Source organism: Symphalangus syndactylus, chromosome 8 (assembly GCF_028878055.3).
Source record: "Symphalangus syndactylus isolate Jambi chromosome 8, NHGRI_mSymSyn1-v2.1_pri, whole genome shotgun sequence".
In the NCBI taxonomy this organism is placed as follows: domain Eukaryota; kingdom Metazoa; phylum Chordata; class Mammalia; order Primates; family Hylobatidae; genus Symphalangus; species Symphalangus syndactylus.
In genome coordinates, this window is record NC_072430.2 from 58,337,211 (window position 1) to 58,360,471 (window position 23,261).

A 23,261-nucleotide genomic window follows, 5' to 3' on the forward strand; every position below is an offset into this window, starting at 1 on the left:
TCCACCCCTGCAGCAGACTTCTACCTGGACATCCAGGCCTTTCCATACATCCTCTGAAATCTAGGTGGAGGTTCCCAAACCACAAGTCTTGACTTCTGTGCACCCACAGGCCCAACATCATGTAGAAGCTGCCAAGGCTTGGGGCTTGCACCCTCTGAAGTAGTGGTCTGAGCTGTACCCTCTGAAGTAGTGGTCTGAGATGTATCTTGGCCTCTTTTAGCCATGGCTGGAGCTAGAGGGGCTGTGACACAGGGCACCAAGTCCTGAGGCTGCACACAGCGGCTGGACCCTGGGACCAGGGCCCAGGGCCCAGGGCTCAGCCCATGATACCATTTTTTCTGCCTAGGCCTTAGGGTCTGTGATGGGAGGGGCTACTACCAAGATCTCTGACATGACCTGGAGAAATTTTCCCCATTGTCTTGGTAATTAACATTTGGCTCCTCGTTACTTATGCAAATTTCTGCAGCCAGCTTGAATATCTTTCCAGAAAATTGTTTTTTTTTTTGATATCTCATCATCAGGCTGCAAATTTTCTAAACATTTATGCTCTGCTTCCCTTTTTGTTTTTTCTTTTTTTCTTTCTTTCTTTCTTTTTTTTTTTTTTTTTGAGACAGAGTCTCACTCTGTAACCAGGCTGGAGTGCAGTGGTGTGATCTTGGCTCACTGCAACATCTGCCTCCTGGGTTCAAGTGATTCCCCTGCCTCAACCTCCCAAGTAGCTGGGACTACAGCCACATACCACCATGCCTGGCTACTTTTTTTTGTATTTTAGTAGAGACAGGGTTTCACCATGTTGGTCAGGATGGTCTCAATCTCCTGACATCATGATCTGCCTGCCTTGGCCTCCCAAAGTGCTGGGATTACAGGTGTGAGCCACCGTGCCCAGCCTCTGCTTCCCTTTTAAACATAAGTTCCAATTTCAGATCATCTCTCTCAATTTCAAAGTTCCACATATCTCTAGGACAGGTGCCAAATGCTGCCAGTCTCTTTGCTAAAGCATAGTAAGAAGGACCTTTGCTCCAATTTTCAAGAAGTTCCTCATCTCCATCTGAGATCCCCTCAACCTGGGCTTCATTGTCCACATCATTATAAGCATTTTGGTCAAAGCCTTTCAACAAGTCTCTAGGAAGTTCCAAACTTTCCCACATCTTCCTGTCTTCTTACGAGCCTTCCAAACTGTTCCAACCTCTGCCTGTTAACCAGTTGCGAAATCACTTCCACATTTTTGTGTATCTTTATAGCAGTGCCCAACTCCTGGTACCAATTTACTGTATTAGTTTGTTCACACACTGCTATAAAGACATACCCAAGACTGGGTAATTTATAAAGTAAAGAGGTTTAATCAACTCACAGTTTCTCATGGCCGGGGAGGCCTCAGGAAACTTACAATCATGGCAGAAGGGGAAGCAGGCACATCTTACATGGTGGCAGGTGATAGAGAAACTGTGTGAAAAAGGAACTGTCAGATACTTATAAAACCATAAGGTCTTGTGAGAACTCACTCACTATCATGAGAACAGCATGGGGGACACCACCCATATGATCCAATCACCTCCTACCAAGTATCTCCCTCAACACGTGGGGATTATTGGGACTATAATTCAAGATGAGATTTAGGTGGGGACACAGAGCCAAACCGTATCACTCCCTTAAGCTCTCAAGTCACCACTCTACTATCATATTACTCCCTTCAACCTCAACTTCCCCTTGCATTAAAGGGTTTCCTCCATTTCCCTGCATTAACTAAAAGCTGGCTCTTCCTGAGGATACCTACTCCCACCTAATTATCTCAAACAAAGGTGCTTTATTCTCTCATACACCAATCACCTAGGGTTGGTGTGCTTTTTATTCCCCAACACTATGGGGCAGAATGCGTTTTCCAAAGGCAGCAATATCCCCCACTTACTTACTCTCCTACCTTGCCTCATAGGCAGGATCTCCCTCCTTCTCAGCAAATATACCTGCATCTGCATCATCTTCCTTCCTTCTGATGAAGGAGGTGGCCCTTCTGCCTAAGGATCACATGCTTTAGCCTCCTTTCATAACCATGTTTGTCAATAGTTGTTTACCCTTACTGTTTCCTTTTCCTCACTTCCTTCCCACTCCTCAGCCTGCCCTTCATGGCTCTGTCCCACCACTGCACCAATAGAGAAGTGGCTGAGGTCAACAAAGACCTCTAGAGTGCTCATTTTAGCGAATATTTTTCAGTCTTTATTTTAATTGGTGTCAGAGCTAGAGATATAGTTCAAGAGTGAAAAATGGGAAAGAAGATTATTCAGGAAGACTTCTGAATATCAAAAAGAGAAAAATGAAGGAAGAGGAAGAGAGAGAACACTGAGAAAAGAACCTCAGAGAATGTTAATACCTAAAGAATGATGAGAGACAGGAGACTTAGAGGCCATGGTTATCACATAAGAGAACCAGTATAGAACAATATTATGGAAGCCAAAGAAGGCAAGAATTCTGAGGGACAGCAAATCCATGTGGTACATAGAGTTCACATAAGATTGAGACTTAAAGTGTCCCTTGGATTTAGGAATTGGGAGGCCAATGGTGACCTAAGCACCACAGAATCACGGGGCAAAACCTGATTAAAGAGGGTTGGGAATGGAGACACACTTTTAAGAAACTTGCCTCTGAAAGAAAAGGAGAGATCTCAGACAGCAACTAGAAAGAGCTGTTCTTTCAAAATGCAGAGAATTCAGGTATAGTAAGAATTCAGGCTTAGAGTCAAACAAACTTCAATTTGAACCTCAGTTCTACCACTTAAAAAGCCATGTGAACTTGGGAAAGGTAGCTATTCCTTCTGTGCCTGTTTCCAATTCAGTTAAATAGAGATAGTAATACTTGCCTTGCAGGGTTGTTGTGAGGATGGAATTAGATGAGAGCTAGGTATGTGGCATGCAGCAATGTTCTATAAATGATAGCCATTATTACTAAAGGATGAACATGAGAAATTATGTTTCTAGGCTAGCAGGAAGAAGCTAATGGGGATGATTGAAAATAATGGATATATTAGAAAAAAAAATGATAATGAAAAGTCCTGTGACCAGAATAAATGAGATTAATTAGCTAGGTGGAGAGGTTCACCTTGACCAGGAAGGGAGGAGGGAGTGAAAAGTGGTGATATAAATGATTGCCACTGGAGGGAGAGGAGCTGTGAAATTAATGGAGTCCGTGACTGATAACCTCTTTTTACTAGAGAAGTATGAGCAAAGATTATCTGCTGTTAGTAAACATGATGGGACAAGATAATGGGCATGAGTAGTAAAGAGTATTTGCTGAAAGGAACAGGAGAAAATGCAGATCAAAGACAATATAAATAGATGAGTATCGCTGAGGGCCTCAGTGAAACTGGAAACCCTAGATGAGCAGTGGCCCCCACCCGTATGGCTATGTGTTCTGCTCCAGCATCTGTCATTGACCTGGGTTGATTGTCCATCTCCCATCACCAAAATGTAAGCTGAGAGTAGAAATTTTGTCCATCTTATTCACCACTACATCCAATGATTGGTGCAGAGTAGATAATAAATAGCTGTTAAAGGAACAAAATTCATCAGTATACGAATGCAAAAAGAAAATCAGAAAGATTGCATGAGTTGTGGATGCATAGAATGGAAAAATAATTCAGGTGGAAAAGAACTGAGGGAGCATATGAGAAAATTATGAGAATGACACAAGTGAATCTGACTGCAATGGGAATGAAGGGAAGCCACAAGAAAATTGCTCAACTGAGATAGGGTTGTGATACCTCACAAGGCCAGAGGATTTCATGAGTCAAAAGGGGGGACAAAAGATTCAGTGGAAGAGTTTCAATTGGCTCTTAAAATTTCAAAGCTGAAACTATTACTGAAGATAGAATATGTCCAATGGATCGAAAAATTAGAAACAGAGACAAAAGTCAATGAAGCTGAAGGTCAAGGAACTGTGAAAGTAGAGAAAAGCTTTAATTATTTTTTGTAGTAGTTTTAGGACCATAAAACAGACTGAAAAGAAACCAAACTGGATCTCTCTCTTTCCAGAGTTATCTGCGTACGTTCCATCTCCCTGCAGAGTAGGGACGGTGCTATACTCACACATGCAACATTGTTAAAGTTAATAAAAGATAAGGTAGAATTTCCTAGTTCCTTCCACTTATACCCACCATTAAGCCAGTACTGTCAATCAAAAGCAGCACTGTGAAAATCTGTCCAATTCATGCTCCCAGTGAGGTAGCCAAATGTTAAAGCCAGTGGAAGGTTAGCAATTGATTTAGCAGTAGGAATGATGTCAATGACAGACTGCCTCAAATATCAGTTAAATAATTCTTCCTTTAAATGACTGTTAAGAAATACAAAGAAGATTTCAAAATTTAAAGTTTTACTAAAATCTGATAAAATGCATGTGGGGTGAATTTCCTGAATCATCCAAATACCCAGCCAATTGGTCAGCATTATTCATCCTTTGTGTGGCTCAGTTTTCTCATATGCAAAGTAGAGGTAATAAGAGTACTGTATTAGTCTGTTCTCATGCTGCTAATAAAGACATACCCAAGACTGGGCAATTTATAAAGGAAAGAAGTTTAACTGGCCACAGTTCCACATAGCTGGGGTGGCCTCACAATTATGGTGGAAGGCTAATGAGGAGCAAGGTCACATCTTACATGGTGGCAGGCAAAAGAGCTTGTGCAGGGTAACTTCCATTTATAAAACCATCGGATCTCATGAGACTTATTTACTACCATGAGAACAGAATGGGGGAAATGGCCCCAATGATTCAATTATATCCATCTGGTCATGCCCTTGATACATGGGGATTATTATGATTCAAGGTGAGATTTGGGTGGGGGCACAGCCAAACCACATCAAGTACCCTCCCTCTGTGGTGTTTGGATGATTAAATGAGGTGATATTTATAAAGGTTTAGCACAGCACAGGGCCTGGCACATAGGAAAGATTCAAGAAATGAGACCCACAGTTGTGTTTTTCCATGAGAATGAAACAAACCCCAGGCCTTCTAATCTACGTTCCTATACGCAGTCATTCACAGGAATTGCTATGCACTGCATATTGGTACTCCCTAAAATTCATATGTTGAAACCTAATTTCCAATGTGATGGTATTTGGAGGTGGGGCCTTTGGGAAGTGATTAGGTCATGAGGGCAGAGCCCTCATGAATGGAATTAGTACCCTCATGTAAAAGACCCCAGAGAGCTCTCTTGCTTTTCTGCCATGTGAGAAGACAGTGAAAAGATAGCCATCTGTGAACCGGGAAGCAGGCCTTCACCAGGAACTGACACCAAATTTACTGGTGCCTTGATTTTGGACTTGCTGGCCTCAAGAACTGTGAGAAATTTCTGTTGTTTATAAGCCACCAAGACTATGGTATTCTGTTATAGCAGCCTGAATGGACTAAGACAGAGATGGTAACTCAGAAGTTACTCTGGGCTTCCAGTTCAAGATCAAAGACAGAACATGTGTACTAACTTCCTCTCCCAAAATCACATTGTATTATTGTAAAGTATAATAAATTTATTTATAAAAAGTCCCAAGTATGGCAAGCATATTAGTTTGCTATGATGAAGTACTATACCACAGGCTGGATGGCTTAAATAACAGAAATTTATTTGCTTATAATTCTAAAGCCTAGAAGTTCAAGATCAAGGTATCAGTAGGGTTGTTTCCTTCTGAGGCCTCTCTCCTTGGTTTATAGATAACTATCTTCTCACCTGTGTCTTTGCTTTAAACATGTCTATGTCGTAATCTCACCCTCTTATAGGACACCAGTCATATGAGCTTAGGGTACACCCTAATGACCTCATTTAGCCTTAATTAACTCTTTAAAGATCTTCTCTTTAAACACAACCACATTCTGAGGTACTGGGGGCTGGGGCTTCAACATATGAATTTAAGGGGACACAATTCAGCCCATAAAAGGAAGTATGGGCATGAAGTAAGAAAAGATCTAGATAAATTTTTGGAAAACAAAAGACAATTGGAAACCAAATGATGGATAATCCAGAGATAGGCACAAATCAGCAAGGGTGAAGAAAAGGCTGAAGTGGATGTGAGTGCCATCTTCAGAGAGGATTTCTGAAGGGCTCCCAGTTCTAAGTCAGCTATGAAGAGTACCTAGGGAAGGAGACCCAAGACAGGGGTGATTGTCTAAAGACCTGAGTAAATAAGGGATAACCGGTGTTGGCTAAGCCCCAGCCCTGCTCATGCAGAGTTGTTGCCATTTGAAGTCAGAATACAGAGCTCTAAGTAAATTGAGCTGTCAGCATGGATGGAGCTTAGGTATCTATTATGGGGATGGTATTCCAGAGTAGGACCCTGCTCACCTGGGCCTTGGGGGCCCCAACCTGCCTAATCTTCCTTAATCATGCAGTCTAACGTGAAGACTGTCATTGAATACATACTGCATCCAAAATACAAAGCTTATAGTTGGTCTTCACATTCAGGAGGCTATCTATTAGTGAAAAAGATCTATACAAAGATGAAAGACATGCACATCAGCTCCCTATACTAACCAACCTAATCCTTCACTTAAAAATATGAATAAACAAGAAAGGATTATCAGAAATGTGAGGAAAATTAAGAGTTCAAGAGAAAAAGAAAAGAGGGGCCAACAGAAAAATTAACTCTAAGGGATTCAGAAATAATTTAGGGGAATGGGGAAGGAACAAAGTTGAAATGAAAGAAAGATGGAAATCAAGAAAAAGAATTTTAAAGGAAGAAAGAAGGAAACCCATCAGGGCAGTGAACTGCGTTCTAATAGGAGTTCCTGAAGAGAAGGACAATAAAAATGGAGGGGGGGATTATCTGAGAAACAATAAAAGAAAGATTTTCCAAAAGACCAGTCTTCAGGCTAAAAGGTCATATAGTACTGAACAGAATGGAAGAGAAAGGACATAAAAAACTTTAAGACATGAAGATTGAAGAGAAGATCTCCCAAATTTTGACAAATGAAACCCAAGTTACTTACAAAAAAGAGAGAATCAGGTTGACATGCTATTTCTTATCAGCAACCATGGACTTTAGAAAAAGAAGAACGAAGGCTTCCAAAGTTCAGAAGGAGAATTATTTTGAATCTAGAGTTGTATATGCAGAAAAATTCTAATTGAGTATAAAAGTAAAATACAGACTTTCAGACATAATATTCAAGATTCCCTCCCATTGATCTTTCTTTAAAAAACAAATAATCTTTAAAAGGTGAGAATGTACTTGTGCAAAACAAAGTAAAAAATGGAAAAAGTAGGTAGAGACTGTTTGAGGGCAGACAACACTATAAGAACACTAATTTCCTCATGTAATCTCCTTTAAAGTGTTGGCTACGTGTAATAAATCAAGATATGTATGTTTAACTATGTCATTTGAAATTATTAAAGTTACCAATAGAATACCTGAAATAAAAAGACAAGTAAAAACAAAATTGAGGGTGGGGTAGGATTTCTCGTAGTGAACTAAATTCCTCAATCCAAAATAGGTAGATAATAAAGGTAAATGTCTGCTTGTGACATTGGTCAGCTAGCTGCCAAAGATAAAGACACACAAACAGAAGAAGTTCTCCTTGAACTTGGAAGGGTCAATGGGGAGTAGGTAGTGGGCAGCAGGAAGGCTTTTTATACCTTCAGCCTTATATGAATTTTTATTGCTATGGAAGTGTATTATTTTTATAATGATTAAAAACTCTTTCTAAAGATTTCTAAGTCATGCTCTCAAATCACAGTGAATCCATCTTCCATTGGGCTTGGGGGTGATTCTTGATTCTTTAGCTAGCTACTTGCTCTCCACCTGGAAGAGATGTCATCAACAGGAAAAGCCTGGACACTTGTGTTTTCATCAGTTTATATAATCTTTTTCCAGCTAAAGGACATTTCATAGAATATTTTGTGGATCCACTGTCCACTCTATCCCTACTCCTTTTTTATTCACACCTTTCTTTCCTCTTTTCTGGTCCCAATGCCATGAATTCACAGTTTCTATGCAATCCAATTATGAAATTTCTTTTCATGAAAAAAAATCACTAGCACCATTAGCCTGCAAAATACATCAAATTTATATCTTTCTAATAATAAAGTTAACAACTGTGATAGTATTGCTTTTAAAAATGCTTTATTTCACATGTATGTATACATAAACCTATGATATAACACAGCTATAGTTCCCATTGTAAGGACATGTGAGAATCGAAAGGCAAACTGGAGTAACACTTCTATTCAGGACTTTAAATTAAATCTCTACTTCACCACTGTCAAGTCATTTTCCTTTGGTAAAAGTTCAGGACAAAGATTGAGCTTTCACAGATCTCTTTGTTCATGTTTGTACCAGTTCCTCTTGGTTATCTTGTCCAAGAATCCTACCAATAAGGGTTGTGTTTCTGCTTGCCTCTTGTAACAGTCAGTAAACTTCAGATCTGGGTCTCTCCTTTTCTAATATCCTCAACAATGAACGACTGGGCTTTAGATGTTACTGTTAACACTGCTTGCTTAAGCCTCATCTCATTGAGAAATATAAGTATACTATAAGGTGTTACCAGTGTTTACTTATTGTGTTAGTTTCCTATTGCTGGTGCAATAAATTACTACAAACCTCATAGCTTAGCAAGGCATATTTATTATCTTACAGTTTTGTAGGTCAGAAATTGGACACAGGTATCACTAGACTAAAACCAGTGTCATCAGGGTTGCGTACCTTTCTGTCAGATCTAGAGAAGAATCCATTTTCTTGTCTTTTCCAACTTCTAGAAGCTGCCTTCATTCCTTGGCTTATGACTCCATTCCTCTGTCTTCAAAGTCAGTGACAGTAGAGTCCACACTGCCACCTCTCTGATTCTCTGTAGCTGAGAAATATTCTTTGCTTTTAAGGACTTATGTCATTAGATTGGGCCTACCTGTATAATCCAGGATAATCTTCCCTTCTCAAAGTTCTTAACCTTAATCACATCCGCAAAGTCCCTTTTGTCATGTTAGGTAACATATGCACAGGTTTGAAGATTCTGGTGTCAACATCTTTGAGGGCCATTATTCTGCCTGAAACACTTTTCCATTAACATCCTTTAATTGCCTGCATAGGCGATGCCTGGGAATGAAGATGAAAGTGTGATATTGATTTAGAAACTAACCGTTTAAGTACTTCAAAATTTCTTATCAGGATTACATACTGATAACCAGAGTTTTCAATGAAGCAATCTACAATTCTAAATGGCATAAAAGGGAGTCACATTCCAATCCTTTTAACTTCATAGAATTTGTACATAACTTTGAATACACATTTTCCCATTAAAGCAAAGAAGAAACAAGCAAGGCACATGGCAGGGACTCAATACATTAGTGGGGTTGTAAGGGGTAGGGAGGATGGAAAGAGCTAGATTTATATTATTTCTTTTATTTTTAAAACAATTTTTTTTACTAATTTTAACATGAATATGTACTCATTACAGAAAATTTGGGAAATATAGGAAAGTATACTTTTTCTAAAAATGAAAGCTATATACAGTCTCACCTTCTCCTACATTCTCATTTAGATTCAGATTTAATAGATAACAAACAGTTAATAGCCACTGTCATTGACATAACACCACCCAGACATCAATAACATCCCCAGATATCAAATTATTCATATTGATACTAAAAGTTATCTTTGGTTGATTTTATCTCCCTAGATCTTTCCCAAAATGTGGACTGTTTGAAGATCTAGTTTGCATAATACCTTAACATACCAGAATTGATTTGTCTAGAAAACAAGCAGTTAGTAGGAATCCTGAAATGTGAACATAACATACGGAGGCCTTTACAACAACAACCATAATAAACACTATTATTCCTATTGTGCCAGGTGCTGTTCTACCTATATTACCTCACTAAATCTTCACAGTGCCCCATGAAGTGTCAGGGCTCAGAATATTACACCCTGAATGTATGGAGCCTTGGCATGCTGAATACTTTGAACCGAAAGACAGTGGAGGGACTTCAGAAGCAAGGTCTCTCTGACCTTCTCCCATCTTCCTGTCTCCTGCCCCTTTTTCTGTCCCCAAAGCAATTCATAGAAACCAAAATTTCTTTCCCCCAAGGTAGATCTTAGACACTAGAATTCCTCTTCCCAAAGCAAGCCAGTAAAACCTAGAGAGGTCACTCAGTGATCTTCTCCCTTCTCCCTTGAAGACTCTCATGTGACAGGTGTCCTGACCCATACCCAGAGGAAAGGAATGCCGCAGAGAGAGGCCTGAAAGGCTCTAAACAGACAGGACTTGCTGGATTTCCCTCTCAGTCTATTATCAATAGATCATATTCTTTTTTCCTATCACATTTCTACACAGCTGTCCATACTTTACTGAACCTAAGCATAGGAATAGACAATTTTCCCTGGGTCTTTGGGTTTTCATTTCTGAAGCTGCATATCACACAAAACTTTGAGTAAATCAATTTGTTATGGTTTTCTCTTGTTAACCTACCTTTCATTATAGGTATATTGGCCATGACCCTTATGATGGCTGAGGAAAGGTAACCCACTTTTTCAGCCCTATGGGGTCAATGCTATCATCCCCATTTTACAAATGAGAACTCTGAGACCCTGGGAGATGAAATGCCTTGCCTGGGTAGTGAGCAGCCATGCTGGAGCTTCAGACTCCCTGCATTCAACCTCTACTTATTTCTCTAGCATCCCTGGAGACCCAGGACACCTTGCTCTTTACCTCCTCTCAATACAACAGGGGCCAGAGAAGATGTTTATCAGGACATCAGCATTTATAAAAAGGTCATTCATGATACTGAAATACTAAGCGCAGCTAACATTCTGTGAGTCCTTATTGTAGACCAGATGCTGTGCTAGACACTTTATCTAATTTAATCCACACAACCACTTCGTGAGGGCAGAACTAGTGCCAGCATTTTAAAGGTGAGGAAATGGGAACTTTAAGAGGTTAACCCAAATCTGCCAAACTCCTGAGACTGCTCTCTTAGCCAATGCTTTTTACTGAATTCTGTGCTTAACTCAGTCTTGTTCAGCAATTGTATGGGAATGAATAAGGATATAAAAGGCACACTGACCAATTGCTTCCAGATGAAAAATAAAAACAAAAATTAAATCTGACAGCCTAGACTGATGCACAAAAAGAAGAGAGTGGCAGAGACATCAAGTCATACACCTGGGTCCTCAGAGGAGCTCAGCATGAGTTTTTAGGAAGAAAAGTTGCAACCTAAGAGGGCTACTGAAATATAAAGTCAACCTGAGACATAGATCAGGCATGGCTGCAGGGGGACAGTGTGAGGAGGTGCATAGTCCTATGCTGGGGAGCAAAGCCAGAGATTTGATAGCCTGCTAAGATAGTAAATCACCCCCCGAAAATCTGGGCATAAAGAGCTCGAGTACATATCATATGAGAAAAGTCCAGGGAACTGGAGTGTTCAGCCCGTGGGGAATGAAGCAAGTAAGTAAACAAAAACTAGAGGGACTACAAGAGTTGATTTTCAATATTTGGAAATCAGTTATTGTGTATAAATAGAAGGAGCTCCAGGGAGGTGACTAAGGATCAACAAATTTTAAAGGGATTTTAAGTGCATGGAGGGTGGGGTGCAAATTTAGTTAAGCAGAAGTAAGATCCTGCAAACAAAGTCATTCAAACTGGGAATGGTAATTGGAACATGGATGCTTGCCTGTCACTTGGGGCTTCATGTCCACCCGCCAGGAATGACATAGAGGTGACAGGGAAGAGTGTAGATTGGGTAGGGAATCAAAAGAGAATCATTTGCTCTAAGTTTATTTTTAACTTACACCTGTACGATTCCACGATATGATCTCAGCACCAGCAACTAAAGCTGGGGGTTGAGGGGAGGAGGCAGGCTGTCCTGGAGAAACAGGAGGGAAAGAAGAAAAATAAAGATGGGAACCTCCATTTTTATCAATTCTAGGCTCTTGCCCACTGGTAGATTTGCTCAGTTTTGTGTTGTGGTGTTTGCTTGAGAAAAGGAAGAATCAGTGTTGCTTTCTATTTCTCAGGAATTGCGTTTCCACCTAACAAGTTATCAACCCAATTATTAGGTTGTCAATATGTTTCTACTTGTGAAGTAAAGGTGTGTTTTGAAGGATATCAGTAATGAATAAAATATATTGGCCCCAAAGCAATTCCAAGCTGTCAGGAGGAATAGAATCTTAGAAAAGGTGGGTGGCCACTGGAGATTTGGAAAAAAATAAAACATCTTTAGAATCCCTGGATGGTTGTCAAACCTGTACCTTTGAAATGCAAAGATTTTATCGGAAGTTTAGTTTTTGTTCTTTTTTTTTTTTTTTTTTTTTTTTTTGAGACAGAGTCTCGCTCTGTCACCCAGGCTGGAGTGCAATGGCATGATCTTGGCTCACTGCAAGCTCCGCCTCCCAGGTTCACGCCATTCTCCTGCCTCAGCCTCCCTAGTAGCTGGGACTGCAGGCGCCCACCACCACGCCTGGCTAATTTTTTTGTATTTTTAGTAGAGATGGGGTTTCACCGTGTTAGCCAGGATGGTCTCGATCTCCTGACCTCGTGATACGCCCACCTCAGCCTCCCAAAGTGCTGGGATTACAGGCGTGAGCCACCGTGCCCGGCCGTCTTTGTTCACTTTTAATGTCTACAACAAAAATTAAGACAATGCATTCCTGTATTGAAGGGTTATGATTTGCATATTATCATCTCCCATTTTTGATACATTGACAGTGAAACTAACCTCATCTATAAATGTGGATGCATACACATCCAGAATGCCTTCCACATTGGGAACACATGTAGTTGTGTTTTGCCTGGTAAGTGACTACATATTTCTAGGGTTTGTCTGGTTGGCAGCTCCATTTTAACACTTTGTTGGGTACATATTTCCTTTGTTCAAAATGTGTCACGTATTTCTGATTATAGCATGGAACTTAGGCTGCAAAACAAAACAAAACAAATCCTGCAAATGTTTATACCATATGACCTAAGGCCTTGCTGAAGCATATTTTTATTAGAATGTCTTTTGCCTTCTTATTTTGTGGTTTTGGACTTACAGCTTGCCACTAAGTAATTAGCTTAGCAGTCCTATTATAATCAGTCCTCCTTTTTTGTCTGGTCAGAGGAAATGAGTTATACAAAGTGTGGTTCTAATTCTAACCAACTCGTATGTCAGAAAACTATTGCCATGATGGTGCTTCATGATAAATGGCAAGTAAGAGTTGGCCAGCAAAAGTGGTGCTCAAATTTGGTGGCAACATCAGTGACCATACTAAGTTTATTGTCTATGAAATAAATGAATGCATAAAGCTGTAGCCAAATTAAATATAACGTATATAAAATACTTTCGTGCTTGGCACATAATAAACACTCAATAAAAGGGTTTATTGTTAAAACCAACAATTGGGCTGGCTGTCCCTGTTTCATGTATTCATGAACCTTATATCTATCACAGTCTTCAGAACACTAATGTGATTTATTCTGTTTACTTATCTGTCTACCTACGCAACTAGAATTAGTGTAATAAATGTAATAAATCAATGTAATTTGTTGAATTACAAAGTGTAAACACTTGACTCAAGACTTTAATTATTATTTTTTATTATTATACTTTCCAGGGTACATATGCACAATGTGCAAGTTTGTTACATAGGTATACATGTGCCATGTTGGTTTGCTGCATCCATTAACTCATGATTTACATTAGGTATATCTCCTAATGCTATCCCTCCCCCAGATCCCCCAGCCCCCGATAGGCCCTGGTGTGTGATGTTCCCTGCCCTGTGTCCAAGTGTTCTCATTGTTCAGTTTCCACCTGTGGGTGAGAACATGCGGTGTTTGGTTTTCTGTCCTTGTGATAGTTTGCTGAGAATGATGGTTTCCAGGTTCATCCATGTCCCTGCAAAGGTCATGAACTCATCCTTTTTTATGGCTGCATAGTATTCCATGGTGTATATGTGCCACATTTTCTTAATTCAGTCTATCATTGATGGACATTTTGGGTTGATTCCAAGTCTTTGCTATTGTGAATAGTGCCGCAATAAACATATGTGTGTGCATGTGTCTTTATAGGAGCATGATTTATCCTCAAGGATCTAGAACTGGACTTTTAATCAATAGTTCTGCTGCCATCGAACTCCATTGGCTTCCAAAAGATTAGCACATTTTCTTGATCATATTTTCTAGTCTTTTGTCTATTGGTGTAATCTAAACAAAAATCAAAGTTTTAAAAATGTGTCTGGATATAATTGTACTCTTAGAATGTTCACATACATGGGACAACAGAAGGCCCTGGTTCAAAGATTCAAAGACTGATTATTCTGGAACTCACAGTACAGCTCTGCAATGGATGAAGTATATCCTGTGGCTGACCATGTATAATGAGACAACCATTACATCAAACCTCTGAACCAGAGAACGAAGAGTCTGAATGGGAGTCTTCTCTTGTGGTCAGTTCTGGGAGGAGCACAAAGACAAACTTCAGAAAATCCACAGAGGCTGGAAAATAATTTGTAGGGAAACGAAAAGCAAAGCCAAAGACTCCTTGAACTTCATCTAGTATTGTAAATAACCTGGTGGCAAAACATTAGATGTTTCTGCTAAAATATCATTCTTAGAGTATTAGCACGCTTAAATATGTCTGGAAAATCCTTAATGACTCTACATTTTGCTAAGTCCACAACTCTTTCAGCTCCTTCCAAAAGCAGTGTGATAAACAGGTATCATTCAGGGAGGATGAAGGTTTCTGAGCTTTACTATATGAAAGAGCCAATTCTAATTTCCCAAAATACTACTAAAGAAGAGTAAAGGAGGTGGAGCCAAGATGGCCGAATAGGAACAGCTCCAGTCTCCAGCTCCCAGCCCCAGCGACACAGAAGACGGGTGATTTCTGCATTTCTGCTTGAGGTACCGGTTTCATCTCACTAGGGAGTGCCTAACAGTGGGTTCAGGACAGTTGGTGAAGCACACTGTGCGCGAGCCGAAGCAGGGCGAGGCATTGCCTCACTCGGGAAGCGCAAGGGGTCAGGGAGTTCCCTTTCCTAGTCAAAGAAAGGGGAAACAGACGGCACCTGGAATATCGGGTCAGTCCTGTCCTAATACTGCGCTTTTCCAACGGGCCTGGAAAACGGCACACTGGGAGATTGTGTCCTGCACCTGGCTCGGAGGGTCCTATGCCCACAGAGTCTTGCTGATTGCTAGCACAGCAGTCTGAGATCACGCTGCAAGGCGGCAACGAGGCTGGGGGAGGGGCGCCCGCCATTGCCCAGGCTTGCTTAGGTAAACAAAGCAGCCAGGAAGCTCGAACTGGGTGGAGCCCACCACAGCTCAAGGAGGCCTGCCTGCCTCTGTAGGCTCCACCTCTGGGGGCAGGGCACAGATAACCAAAAACTCAGCGAGAATCTCCACAGCCTTAAATTTCCCTGTCTGACTGACAGCTTTGAAGAGAGTGGTGGTTCTCCCAGCACACAGCTGGAGATCTGAGAACGGACAGACTGCCTCCTAAAGTGGGTCCCTCACCCCTGAGCAGCCTAACTGTGAGGCACCCCCCCAGTAGGGACAGACTGACACCTCATTCAACCGGGTACTCCTCTGAGACAAAACTTTCAGAGGAACTATCAGACAGCTGAATTTGTGGTCTCACGAAAATCCGCTGTTCTGCAGCCACCGGTGCTGACACCCAGCCAAACAGGGTCTGGAGTGGACCTCTAGTAAACTCCAACAGACCTGCAGCTGAGGGTCTTGTCTGGTAGAAGGAAAATTAACAAACAGAAAGGACATCCACACCAAAAACCCATCTGTACATCACCATCATCGAAGACAAAAAGTAGACAAAACCACAAAGATAGGGAAAAAACAGACCAAAAAAACTGGAAACTCTAAAAAACAGAGCACCTCTCCTCCTCCAAAGGAACGCAGTTCCTCACCAGCAACGGAACAAAGCTGGATGGAGGATGACTTTGATGAGTTGAGAGAAGAAGGCTTCAGACGATCAAACTACTCTGAGCTACGAGAGGAAATTCAAAACAATAGCAAAGAAGATACAAACTTTGAAAAAAAATTAGAAGAATGGATAACTAGAATAACCAACGGAGAGAAGGGCTTAAAGGAGATGATGGAGCTGAAAGCCAAGTTTCGAGAACTACGCGAAGAATGCAGAAGCCTCAGTAGCAGATGCGATCAACTGGAAGAAAGGGTATCGCTGATAGAAGATGAAATGAATGAAATGAAGAGAGAAGGGAAGTTTAGAGAAAAAAGAATAAAAAGAAATGAACAAAGCCTCCAAGAAATTTGGGACTATGTGAAAAGACCAAACCTACGTCTGATTGGTGTACCTGAAAATGATGGGGAGAATGGAACCAAGTTGGAAAACACTCTGCAAGATATTATCCAGGAGAACTTCCCCAATCTAGCAAGGCAGGCCAGCATTCAGATTCAGGAAATACAGAGAACGCCACAAAGATACTCCTCGAGAAGGGCAACTCCAAGACACATAATTGTCAGATTCACCAAAGTGGAAATGAAGGAAAAAATGTTAAGGGCAGCCAGAGAGAAAGGTCGGGTTACCCACAAAGGGAAGCCCATCAGACTAACAGCTGATCTCTCAGCAGAAACTCTACAAGCCAGTAGAGAGTGGGGGCCGATATTCAACATTCTTAAAGAAAAGAATTTTCAACCCAGAATTTCCTATCCCGCCAAACTAAGCTTCATAAGTGAAGGAGAAATAAAATACTTTACAGACAAGCAAACGCTGAGTGATTTTGTCACCACCAGGCCTGCCCTAAAAGAGCTCCTGAAGGAAGCACTAAACATGGAAAGGAACAACCGGTACCAGCCACTGCAAAAACATGCCAAATTGTAAAGACCATCGAGGCTAGGAAGAAACTATAGCAACTAACGAGCAAAATAACCAACTAACATCATAATGACAGGATCAGATTCACACATAACAATATTCACGTTAAATGTAAATGGGCTAAATGCTCCAATCAAAAGACACAGACTGGCAAACTGGATAAGGAGTCAGGACCCATCAGTGTGCTGTATTCAGGAAACCCATCTCACGTGCAGAGACACACATAGACTCAAAATAAAGGGATGGAGGAAGATCTATCAAGCAACTGGAAAACAAAAAAAGGCAGGGGTTGCAATCCTAGTCTCTGATAAAATAGACTTTAAACCAACAAAGATCAAAAGAGACAAAGAAGGCCATTACATAATGGTAAAGGGATCAATTCAACAAGAAGAGCTAACTATCCTAAATATATATGCACCCAACACAGGAGCACCCAGATTCATAAAGCAAGTCCTCAGTGACCTACAAAGGGACTTAAACTCCCACACAATAATAATGGGAGATTTTAACACCCCACTGTCAGCATTAGACAGATCAATGAGACAGAAAGTTAACAAGGATATCCAGGAATTGAACTCAGCTCTACATAAAGTGGACCTAATAGACATCTACAGAACTCTCCACCCCAAATCAACAGAATATACATTTTTTTCAGCACCACACCACACCTATTCCAAAATTGACCACATAGTTGGAAGTAAAGCTCTTCTCAGCAAATGTAAAAGAACAGAGATTATAACAAACTGTCTCTCAGACCACAGTGCAATCAAACTAGAACTCAGGATTAAGAAACTCAGTCAAAACCACTCAACTACATGGAAACTGAACAACCTGCTCCTGAATGACTATTGGGTACATAATGAAATGAAGGCAGAAATAAAGATGTTCTTTGAAACCAACGAGAACAAAGACACAACATACCAGAATCTCTGGGACACGTTCAAAGCAGTGTGTAGAGGGAAATTTATAGCACTAAATGCCCACAAGAGAAAGCAGGAAAGATCCAAAATTGACACCCTAACATCACAATTAAAAGAACTAGAAAAGCAAGAGCAAACACATTCAAAAGCTAGCAGAAGGCTAGAAATAACTAAAATCAGAGCAGAACTGAAGGAAATAGAGACACAAAAAACCCTTCAAAAAATTAATGAATCCAGGAGCTGGTTTTTTGAAAAGATCAACAAAATTGATGGACTGCTAGCAAGACTAATAAAGAAGAAAAGAGAGAAGAATCAAATAGATGCAATAAAAAACGAAAAAGGGGATATCACCACCGATCCCACAGAAATACAATCTACCATCAGAGAATACTACAAACACCTCTATGCAAATAAACTAGAAAATCTAGAAGAAATGGATAAATTCCTCCAAAAATATACCCTCCCAAGACTAAACCAGGAAGAAGTTGAATCTCTGAATAGACCAATAACAGGTTCTGAAATTGTGGCAATAATCAATAGCTTACCAACCAAAAGGAGTCCAGGACCTGATGGATTCACAGCTGAATTCTACCAGAGGTACAAGGAGGAACTGGTACCATTCCTTCTGAAACTATTCCAATCGATAGAAAAAGAGGGAATACTCCCTAACACATTTTACGAAGCCAGCATCGTCCTGATACCAAAACCTGGCAGAGACATAACCAAAAAAGAGAATTTCAGACCAATATCCTTGATGAACATTGATGCAAAAATCCTCAATAAAATACTGGCAAACCGAATCCAGCAGCACATCAAAAAGCTTATCCACCATGATCAAGTGGGCTTCATCCCTGGGATGCAAGGCTGGTTCAACATATGCAAATCAATAAATATAATCCAGCATATAAGCAGAACCAAAGACAAAAACCACATGATTATCTCAATAGATGCAGAAAAGGCCTTTGACAAAATTCAACAACCCTTCATGCTAAAAACTCTCAATAAATTAGGTATTGATGGGACGTATCTCAAAATAATAAGAGCTATCTACAACAAACCCACAGCCAATATCATACTGAATGGGCAAAAACTGGAAGCATTCCCTCTGAAAACTGGCACAAGACAGGGATGCCCTCTCTCACCGCTCCTATTCAACATAGTGCTGGAAGTTCTGGCCAGAGCAATCAGGCAGGAGAAGGAAATAAAGGGTATTCAATTAGGAAAAGAGGAAGTCAAATTGTCCCTGTTTGCAGATGACATGATTGTATATCTAGAAAACCCCATTGCCTCAGCCCAAAATCTCCTTAAGCTGATTAGCAACTTCAGCAAAGTCTCAGGATACAAAATTAATGTACAAAAATCACAAGCATTCTTGTACACCAATAACAGACAAACAGAGAGCCAAATCATGAGTGAACTCCCATTCACAATTGCTTCAAAGAGAATAAAATACCTAGGAATCCAACTTACAAGGGATGTGAAGGACCTCTTCAAGGAGAACTACAAACCACTGCTCAATGAAATAAAAGAGGATACAAACAAATGGAAGAACATTCCATGCTCATGGGTTGGAAGAATCAATATCGTGAAAATGGCCATACTGCCCAAGGTAATTTATAGATTCAATGCCATCCCCATCAAGCTACCAATGACTTTCTTCACAGAATTGGAAAAAACTACTTTAAAGTTCATATGGAACCAAAAAAGAGCCCGCATCGCCAAGTCAATCCTAAGCCAAAAGAACAAAGCTGGAGGCATCACGCTACCTGACTTTAAACTATACTACAAGGCTACAGTAACCAAAACAGCATGGTACTGGTACCACAACAGAGACATAGATCAATGGAACAGAACAGAGCCCTCAGAAATGATGCCGCATAGCTACAACTATCTGATCTTTGACAAACCTGACAAAAACAAGAAATGGGGAAAGGATTCCCTATTTAATAAATGGTGCTGGGAAAACTGGCTAGCCATATGTAGAAAGCTGCAACTGGATCCCTTCCTTACACCTTATACAAAAATTAATTCAAGATGGATTAAAGACTTATATGTTAGACCTAAAACCATTAAAATCCTACAAGAAAACCTAGGCAATACCATTCAGGACATAGGCGTGGGCAAGGACTTCATGTCTAAAACACCAAAAGCAATGGTAACAAAAGCCAAAATCGACAAATGGGATCTCATTAAACTAAAGAGCTTCTGCACAGCAAAAGAAACTATCATCAGAGTGAACAGGCAACCTACACAATGGGAGAAAATTTTTGCAACCTACTCATCTGACAAAGGGCTAATATCCAGAATCTACAATGAACTCAAACAAATTTACAAGAAAAAAACAAACAACCCCATCAAAAAGTGGGCAGAGGACATGAACAGACACTTCTCAAAAGAAGACATTTATGCAGCCAAAAAACACATGAAGAAATGCTCCTCATCACTGGCCATCAGAGAAATGCAAATCAAAACCACAGTGAGATACCATCTCACACCAGTTAGAATGGCCGTCATTAAAAAATCAGGAAACAACAGGTGCTGGAGAGGATGTGGAGAAATAGGAACACTTTTACACTGTTGGTGGGACTGTAAACTAGTTCAACCATTGTGGAAGTCAGTGTGGCGATACCTCAGGGATCTAGAACTAGAAATACCATTTGACCCAGCCATCCCATTACTGGGTATATACCCAAAGGACTATAAATCATGCTGCTATAAAGACACATGCACACGTATGTTTATTGCGGCACTATTCACAATAGCAAAGAGTTGGAACCAACCCAAATGTCCAACAACGATAGACTGGATTAAGAAACTGTGGCACATATACACCATGGAATACTATGCAGCCATAAAAAATGATGAGTTCGTGTCCTTTGTAGGGACATGGATGAAACTGGAAACCATCATTCTCAGTAAACTATCGCAAGGACAAAAAACCAAACACCGCATGTTCTCACTCATAGGTGGGAATTGAACAATGAGAACTCATGGACACAGGAAGGGGAACATCACACTTCGGGGACTGTTGTGGGGTGGGGGTAGGGGGGAGGGACAGCATTAGGAGATACACCTAATGCTAAATGACGAGTTAATGGGTGCAGGAAATCAACATGGCACATGGATACATATGTAACAAACCTGCACATTGTGCACATGTACCCTAAAACCCTAAAGTATAATTAAAAAAAAAAAAAAAAAAAAAAGAAGAGTAAAAACTCACAAAATGCAACAGATTCACTGTGCAATGGTATTGAAGCAGATGGGCAAGGGATATGAATGGGACAACAGAAGACCCTGGTTATGCTAATAAAACCCTCAATTTCACTTTCAGCATTAGCTTACATTCCATTAAAGAACTCTCAAAGACAAGTATACATTTTCTCCAAGTAGTAGAGTTTTGACTCAAATTCTTGGGCCGCTATTTTTTCATTGACTTCAAATGAAGACTTTTTTGATGATAATACCATGGTTTCCACCCTGCCACTCACAGCCCTGCCTTAGCAAGAATGTAGAGATAACATTCTACATGACCAGCATTTGAGCAATATTACTCGTGTCCTGATTCACAAATAGAACTTGACAGGAAGAACAGAAACCTTTATAAACTAACACTAATGTGTCATGAATATCAAAAATATTTTGAAATTGAAAGTGCTCGAAACATTTTTTTAATCAAAATACCTATATAATTTATATTCAGTCAGTCATGTGTTATTTAATTGCCTGTCACAAAGGGGAGGTTGTGTTCTCAAAATGTAATTTCCAGAGGATTACAAAGTATGGCAAGATGCCAGTCACTGAGTCGGTTTCTCAGTAACCAGTAGCAAGCTCAAGATTTTACATGGAAAATTCTGCTTCCCAAGGTTAGTTACCTATGCTGCACAAAGGCCTGTCTTTCCTGAGTAGCACGTGCCAGGCATGCTCTGCTTTGTCCAACAAATGTGCACTGAGAACCCACAATGTCCCTGACCCTACACTGGGCAGTGGGCACACAACTGTGATGAAGTTCCCAAGATCTTGCAACTCAAGGGATGAGGCAAGCAAACCAAATATGGTTGCAGTACAGAGCGAGAAGGACTCTGATAGGAGACAAAAAGCATCAAAATAATGTGAAAATTAGTACCTACAGAATGCAGCAGAGGATAATCTGACTCAGCTAGATAACTTTAGCTGATGGAGAGAAATGAATGTGAGTGTTATCTAAAGGGTGTTGAAATTTGCCTCTATGTACAAATCTTTATAATAATGTTCTTCCACATTCTTCTCACAGGATTGAGGGAATTCTTGAACCCGTACGTCTCTCTGGCCAAATGGGATTAGTCCATATAACTCAAAGCATTGGGAGGTACTGATGGAAGGAGGAGGAGAGGGGAGAAGTTCACCTTTTGGAGCAACACTTATTTTTTACTCCTGAAGCAATAACTGGCTTCAAAGTGTAATGATGATTAATAATCCTCAGTAACTACTCTCTACTCTCTAGAGCTTTCCTTCTCTTTTAAACCATAGGGAATTCTCCGATGAACTCATTTTTCAAAAGCATGTTAAAAAACAAAGATAGATATGTTAAGAGAGATATGTTACCAAAAGCAATTATAAGGGGATGGCATGGACTTCTATGAACAATGACAAAAAAAGTGGATTAACTTTGGTATTAACTGAACTGAAACTTAAGGAAAACACTGAAGATGATCCATGGAACTTTAGTTATACTCGAGCATGGGCAATGAAGCAATAAACTTGTTTTTGAGCGGCCAATTGTAGAATGGTTACAGCTGAGTGTTAACAGGAGAAGCTGGTGAACATCTATCTTACTTTTCTTATCTTTAAGAAAGATGACCTTCAGATGGAAAAGGGTAACACAGATTGGATAGAGAAGAAGGCTATAGCAGGGGCATTGTAAGGAAGCCTCTAATTCCAGTGAAGATTCCCCAGGGTTTCTGGATGACTGGGACTAATCACCACAGCCCAGATGGGGTTTCTGAAGTACAAAATGCATGAGGATGGGTTCCCCAGAAGTAGACGCAAAGGATTTGCCTACAAGCATTTTATTTAGGAGGTGATGTCAGCAAGCATGGGTAAGAAAGTGAGGAAAAGAGAGAGAAAAGAGAAAGAAGACAATATAGGGGCAGTTACCGACCAGGTGACCTCTGCAGACAGTTGGGGCTCCATCATGCCAGAGAACTCTGTGAGACAGTGTAAAAATGTCTAGGAGTGGTCCCATCCATGGCACAAAGAAGCTGGGACATCACCTCCAACTCTATCAGTCAGTAGCCAGAAGTTCCTTCTGGGTCATTGACTCTCTGCCATTCCAACCTTCCCCATCACTTGAACCTTAAAAAAAAAACTCTGATAGAGATTTATAGGTGCTTGTGATAGAACTCTATAGGCTTGCTAAGAATGGTGAGAGCTGAGGCAGTGTGAGAGGGATTTCAACAGTACTCACCACATGTGAAGAGAAGGAAATGGGCAAGAAACTGATGATAAACCAATGAAGACCTGGTTTTCAGAGGGAAAGTGGAGTTCTACAACTGATCTTGGAGAACTTGACA

The 23,261-nt window shown here is 40.4% G+C and overlaps 1 long non-coding RNA gene across 1 annotated transcript in view; it reads right to left on the minus strand.

Moving 5' to 3' along the window:
* The window catches only part of LOC129487824 (uncharacterized), a 143,398-nt gene that overhangs the window by 105,757 nt on the left and 14,380 nt on the right, over nt 1-23,261 (minus strand). The window contains exon 2 of the long non-coding RNA XR_008659468.1: nt 8,872-9,059. This is a non-coding gene — a long non-coding RNA (uncharacterized lncRNA). The remainder of the gene's footprint in view (nt 1-8,871; nt 9,060-23,261) is intronic.